Genomic DNA, 6,941 nt, shown 5'->3' with positions numbered 1-6,941 from the left:
AACCACCATGGTGTCACATCAGCGATTCTCAGGAGCCCTCACGCCACTATTTAACTCAGCTATTTACCTCATCGGGGAGATCTTTGTTTGATTGTCAGAAAATAGAACATGTACATTTGTCTGTCATAAACACACACAAGCTCTCCAGAGCATAAATAAACAAAACGATCATGTACATTGGTAAATGTGTTTGCATTATTTAACCAAACCAGATGAAGCATGTGAATAACCCTGCATATAAAGTACCATCAAGTAACTTGCTTGTAATCTGTCTTGTACAATACAGTCATTGCCACTCATTCCACTCACCCGATTCAGACCCTGGAAATGTACTATTTTTAGTTGGGCTTTGTACACCACTATTTACAAAGAGCACTGTTAAATCCTTTGAATAGCAGCCAAGAAGTTGGGTGAGAACCTAGAAACCTGCCACACAGATCAGCATCCTAATCAACCCTGGGACAGCCAGTGCTAAAGATCCGCCTTTCTTTCCTTTTCTTCTTCCCCTTTGTCTCCCCGGGAATATCAATGTAAAAGAGGAAAGGAGACAAAGAGTTGGGCCTTATCTGTTCTTGTCGTTCAAATGGGTTGCTTTACTCACTCTCCTAGATAACAGCCCATTTGTCAACATCTTTGGCGGTTTAAGCTGTTCTTTGTCAAAACCACTTTTGGAAAAGATTTGACCATTTATTTACATGGGAGCCAACGTGACGGCAGCAGGTGCGTCATGGAAAACTTGGACGTGGGTGCTTCAAAGCCGCTGGGATTTGGTCACGTGATAACCCGCCTGCTGCCCGGCCAGCGGGCCAAATGGCCACACGGGAAGGAGGGACAGAGTAGAAAATAGTAGGCAAAGTGTTGGCGTGAGGCAGGTGGTGGATGAGGCAGTCGCAAAGAGAAAGGATTGCAACACCAGGGAGGAGATGAAAGGCCTCATATCATTTTGCAGCCAACAAGAAACCTGAAGGAACTAAGTTTGGCTCTATTTCTACAGCTTGTGAAAAGCTGAGAACGGAAGCAATGACTGGGCTAATTCTGGACAAAATTTTTTAAAATGATTTTTGTCACAGGAACCCAGATCTTCGCCGCAATTCTTTGCTTTTGTCTAAATTGCTCATTTTTCCAAATTTCTGTGAGTAATTCTTGTAGGTGATGTGAATTGATTTGCCTTTGGTGTACTGGACAAGATTTTATTTTATTTTATTATTTTATTTTTGAGATGGAGTTTCGCTCTTGTCACCCAGACTGGAGTACGGTGGTGTGATCTCAACTCACTGCAACCTCTGCCTCCCGGGTTCAAGCGATTCTCCTGCCTCAGCCTCCTGAGTAGCTGGGATTACAGGTGCCCGCCATCATAACAGCTAATTTTTGTATTTTTAGTACAGATGGGATTTCACCATGTTGGCCAGGCTGGTCTTGAACTCCTGACCTCAGGTGATCCACCTGCCTTAGCCTCCCAAAGTGCTGGGATTACAGGTGTTAGCCACAGCGCCCAGCCTGGACAAGATTATTTGAGACATCCCTGGTGGCCTAAATTGTGAAGGATTTGCCCCCTGTTTCCTTTTGTCCACTTTCCTCATAGTGCCATTTTGTTTTGTCTTCACTCAGCCTGAACTGGCTGGTGAAAGTGGCACAGCCAACTGTTGCCAGACATGATGTCCTGTCAAACTCCTGTATCTGCATGGGTATGTTCTCATGTTCTCTGAAATATTATTCCTTTCCCTTAACAGAGCTCACCAGACAAGAAATAGAAAAGTGTTCTGAGTACTTTGAATCAAAAGTGGTCTCTGAATTTAAGGCATTTTTATTATTTTATGTGTTATTTGTAGTTCAAAAGGGTCTTCCTATTCATCATAGTATTAGAGGCATTTGATGGAAAAGTAGTGTGCCAAGGTGATTAGTGACAACAACAACAAAAGCAACTTATTTTTGAGCCTGTGAAAGGCCCTGTTCTAGACACTTTATACAATAGCTGTATCCTTACTGATAGCCCTGCAAGGTAAGTATCATTTTTCACATTGTGGGGAAGTACTGAATTTCGGGAGGGTACTGGGGCAAGGTCACCAGTCAATCAGTGGCAGATAGGAAATTCAAACCTAGGTTTGTTGGGTTCTTTCTACTACACCAGGCAACACCATTTGTAAATGTGAACTCATTCTGAGCATCAAAGGACAATTGACTTTACTTTGAAGACACTCAATTCCATATTGGTTTCAGTTATTTTAACAGACTCAACATGTTTAATTATCTCAGAACTTTTACAGAATAGCAATTGTTATTTCCCTGGTAGAATTAGGCTTGCCTCTAAGTATTTTTAATTCCTTAACATCTTCTAAGTATTCCATTTGACCTGATCCTTTTCCTTGATGTGGTCTGGAGAATGTGGTCTATAGAAACAATGTATAAGAATATCCTGGTCCAGCACCGGTGGCTCATGCCTGTAATCCCAACACTTTGGGAGGCCGAGGCGGGCAGATCACGAGGTCAAGAGATCGAGACCATCTTGGCCAACATTGTGAAACTCCGTCTCTATAAAAAATACAAAAATTAGCTGGCCATGGTGGCACACTCCTGTAGTCCCAGCTACTCAGGAGACTGAGGCAGGAGAATCGCTTGAACCCAGGAGGCAGAACTTGCAGTGAGCCGAGATCGTGCCACTGCACTCCAGCCTGGGCAACAGGGCTAGACTCTATCTCAAAAAAAAAAAAAAAAAAAGAATATTCTGACTTTCTTTATAGGTGCATAAATAAATAAAGAATCTTTTCCCCAACCCCGAGTATATAGGAATACCACTATATAGCAGGCTTGCATGCTTGCAAACTTTGAAAGCAGTAATTGAACAAAGATTGGGCAAGGTTATGGTGAATAGGAAAGAGAACAAAGTTCGTGAAGAGGTGCAAAGAAAAGAGGAAGTAAGTGTTGGTAAATTTTGCATGTACAATAGTATTTCTGTCATAGTGAATGTCTTCTCAATAGATTATTCTCACTTTCCTCCTACATATCCATTTATTTTGTTGGACACCAACACCCAATAAAGATAATGGGAACAAATAAGAACTATAGCTCTTAATATAGATTCTAGAAAGTGAAAACTGCTTTTTATAGCTCTAAAACCAAAGCTTTTGGCTTCAATATAGATTGAAGATATCTCTCTACCATTTACTACCTGGGTTTTTTTATTCGCTTGTATAACCATGTTCTATTTCTGTTTTGTTTGAAAAGAAAATGAAATAGAATTACCTCCTACACTCACACTGCTATTGACATTAAATTTCATCTTCTTTTATTATGATCAGCAAAGTTACTCATAACATTGGAATTTGTTTTTTGGTTTTAAAGTTATAGCTGCTGCTGTTGTTGGAACAATTAGTATTGCTTTGGCACTGTGTTCCACCTAAACTCATGGCATTTGTGTACTATTTACCTTTCAGAAAAGCTATTTTCCAAGAAGAAAAAGAAAATGGAAGTACAAATTTCCAACAGCACACATTTTCTCTGCTCTCTCCTTGGCTCTGAAAGAGGATGCGTGAAACAGAATTTCAGGCTGTAATTAATGCAGCTCTTCATAAGATAAGAGGTTCTTTTATCTACAGAAAAATTGCTGCACTAATTCTCAACAAGAAGTGCAATGCTCCGGTTAATGCTCTTTCTACAAGAAGAATTCACCTATTCTACGCTCTACATATTTACAGACAAATTTGAATATTTTGTTATGGGAAACTGAAGATGGGTAAACATACAATGATAATAATACTTTATAGGGCTAAATATAAAAACCTTAAATATTAATATTATGTTTGGATAAATGCTGAATAAGGTTACATAAAGAATTTTCAAATAACATTGACCCTACAGGCATGTACTTGTAAGCACAGACCTTAATTGGGCACAACTTAGATCCAGCAGTCTTTGAGGGGGAGAGTAAACAAACTGGGAAATGCATCCTCACTTGATACAGTGAGGAAAAAGAGCTGTGGTTCCTTGCTCTGCTCTAAAGTACTACCCAAAGAAGGACGAAGCCCCACTGTTTGTATTTTAATTGAAATATTTCCTTGTAGAATGCACATTCCAATTTGGAAACAATACTTCCCGTATGTATGTTTCGTGTGTGTGCTTGGAATAATTGGTAATGTGTTGGCACTGTGTTCCACCTAAATGCATGGCATTTCTATACTATTTAATGTTTTGTTGTTGTTGTTGTTTTTGACATGGAGTCTCAGTCTGTTGTCCAGGCTGGAGTGCAGTGATGTGATCTTGGCTCACTGCAACCTCTGCCTCCCAGGTTCAAGCGATTCTCCTGCCTCAGCCTCCTGAGTAACTGGGATTATAGGTGCCTGCCACCACGCCTGGCTAATTTTCTTTTTTTTTTTTTTAGAGATGGGGGTTTCACCATGTTGGCCAGGCTGGTCTTGAACTCCTGAACTCAGGTGATCCACCCACCTCAGCCTCCCAAAGTGTTGGGATTACAGGCGTGAGACACTGTGCCCGGCCTTTTAATGTTTTCTCGAAAATCATTTTCTTTTTTTTTTTTTTTTTTTTTTTTTTTTTTTTTTTTTTGAGGCGGAGTCTCGCTCTGTCGCCCGGACTGGAGTGTAGTGGCCGGATCTCAGCTCACTGCAAGCTCCGCCTCCTGGGTTTACGCCATTCTCCTGCCTCAGCCTCCCGAGTAGCTGGGACTACAGGCGCCCGCCACCTCACCCGGCTAGTTTTTGTATTTTTAGTAGAGACGGAGTTTCACCGTGTTAGCCAGGATGGTCTCGATCTCCTGACCTCGTGATCCGCCCGTCTCGGCCTCCCAAAGTGCTGGGATTACAGGCTTGAGCCACCGCGCCCGGCCGAAAATCAATTTTCTAAGGAAAAAAAAAGAAGAATGGGAATACAGCAAATGAGTAGAAGACAGAGATCACAAGAATCATGCCTGAGGTCCTGGCAAAGAAGACCCCACTGTAAGGCAGTATGGCACCTCTGATTCATTGGCCCCTTTGTATGGCTCTCAATTTCTATATCCATAAATAATAAGATTTTCATTCCCTTCTTCCACTCTGTGAGGTGGACCTGAAATGGGTAGAGAGGTTTATCACTGGGTGCAAGGCTAAGATGCTCAGTTAAAGCAGGAAATTAGGTAGTTTGCCTGAGAAATACGTGTAATTTCTAAGCATGATTATTGCAAGTAAAAATGAGTGATGTTTCATTCAACAGGAGGGTTATTGTAACTCAGGGTATAGAACAATTTTAATGTAACTGAGAAGATATTTGTAACACTTCTAAAAAAATAGTTACCGGTCCAGTGTCCACTTTGCTCCAAACCTTCGTGCCCATGCACACACACATAAATACATGCAGGATTCCTGAGCATGGAAGGATCCTTTCTCACGTGTTCACAAAGAGACTTTTAAGTTCAGAACCTCTTGAGGGTGAGAAACTTTTCTTGGCAGACTATCAACTGGTTCTGAGTGAACAAATCTGACAGAGCCCTTTTCCTTGCTTCTTTTTGTTCATATTGTTCACCCTCTCACAGCAAGGAGGGCTGCTAGGTAGAGTAAGAGGACTCTCAAAGGAGATGAAGGTAAATTTTTTTGGAATAGCTGCAGAGCAATTCTAATGCTTCAGTTAATCTGTTACCTCTTTCCTTGCCCCTAGCTTTCAGTTTTCCTTTTGTATCCTGAAAATAACATTGACATTAAATTGGGTCAGTGGAAAAAAATCAGTCACCAACTGTTGCTTATAATTTTGGCCCCCAAGAAAACATTTGGTAAATAACTCTTATCTAGAGTACACACTATGCAAGGCTCCTAGGGTGGTATTTGAATCTATTCACCTTAGGGAAAGTTGTTGATTCTTTTAGACTCAAATTTCCACAATCAGAAAATTCACTTAATGCCTTTCTAATGTGTTATGCTTCACAGAAAGAGTTTAAGATCAATGTAAATAGATATACACCCAATAGAAATCATTGCAATATACACAAGCAAACACGTCCAAGTAGGCTCATAGGCGCACTATTCAATTCTACCTAAACGGCGATTGACAGGAAAATAAAGTGTGGCATTCAAACATGGAATTCTATAAGGCAGCAAAAATGGACGGACTATAGCTACATACAATACAGATAATCTTAAAAACATAATGCATGAAAACATAAGGTTCAAAGATTACTAATAATTTAAAACCCCTCTACATAAAAGAGTAACTTAAGGCCAGGCCCGGTGGCTCACGCCTGTAATCCCAGCACTTGGAAGACCGAGGTGGGTGAATCACCTGAGGTCAGGAGTTCGAGACCAGCCTGGCCAACATTGTGAAATCCCGTCTCTACTAAAAACACAAAAATTAGCCATGTGTAGTGTTGCAGGCCTGTAATCTCAGCTACTCAGAAGGCTGAGGCAGGAGAATTGCTTTAACCCGGGAGGCAGAAGTTGCAGTGAGCCGGGATCGTGCCACCGCACTCCAGCCTGGGCAACAGAGTGAAACTCCATTTAAAAAAAAAAAGGGACCTTAAAAAATTATTTAGTAGGTGTACCTACAGTAATAAAACTACACAAAAATCCTAAGAGTAGTACTTACATTGGGGGTGGGAAGGTGGGGAAAGGGGGGGGAGAGTAGTACGTAGGTAGATTACTGTCAGTGTTTCAAACAAACATTTGTTCATGTTAACTCATTATATTATTGAACACTAATAATCAAATGACCATGCATAAGGAAAAAACTGACATGGAACATCAAAGTATTGGCAGAGAAAAACCATGAGGAGTATACAGTGACATTCACAGTAAAATGCCATAGGATACTCGGTTTTGTGCAAAACAAATAACAAAACCCAGAACTCATCATAAGGGAACATGCCACAGGATCTGACTCTGGCCACCTCTGAGTTTTCCTCACTTCTGCTTTTTCATTTGTTTTCTTGTTTTGAGACAGAGTCTTGCTCTGTTGCCCAGGCTAGA

The 6,941-nt window shown here is 40.9% G+C and overlaps 1 long non-coding RNA gene across 1 annotated transcript; it reads left to right on the top strand.

Moving 5' to 3' along the window:
* Window positions 1–859: 859 nt before the first annotated feature.
* Window positions 860–4,148, top strand: LOC117084800. The gene is made up of 3 exons (XR_004437672.1): window positions 860–1,132; window positions 1,830–1,999; window positions 3,432–4,148. It is a non-coding gene; the product is annotated as an uncharacterized LOC117084800 (long non-coding RNA).
* The last annotated feature ends 2,793 nt before the right edge of the window (window positions 4,149–6,941 follow it).

The sequence above is a fragment of the Trachypithecus francoisi genome, unplaced genomic scaffold, assembly GCF_009764315.1.
Source record: "Trachypithecus francoisi isolate TF-2019V2 unplaced genomic scaffold, Tfra_2.0 Lachesis_group1, whole genome shotgun sequence".
NCBI lineage: Eukaryota > Metazoa > Chordata > Mammalia > Primates > Cercopithecidae > Trachypithecus > Trachypithecus francoisi.
Note: the sequence above shows the minus strand (reverse complement) of the source record. Positions and strands in the feature narration are given on the sequence as shown.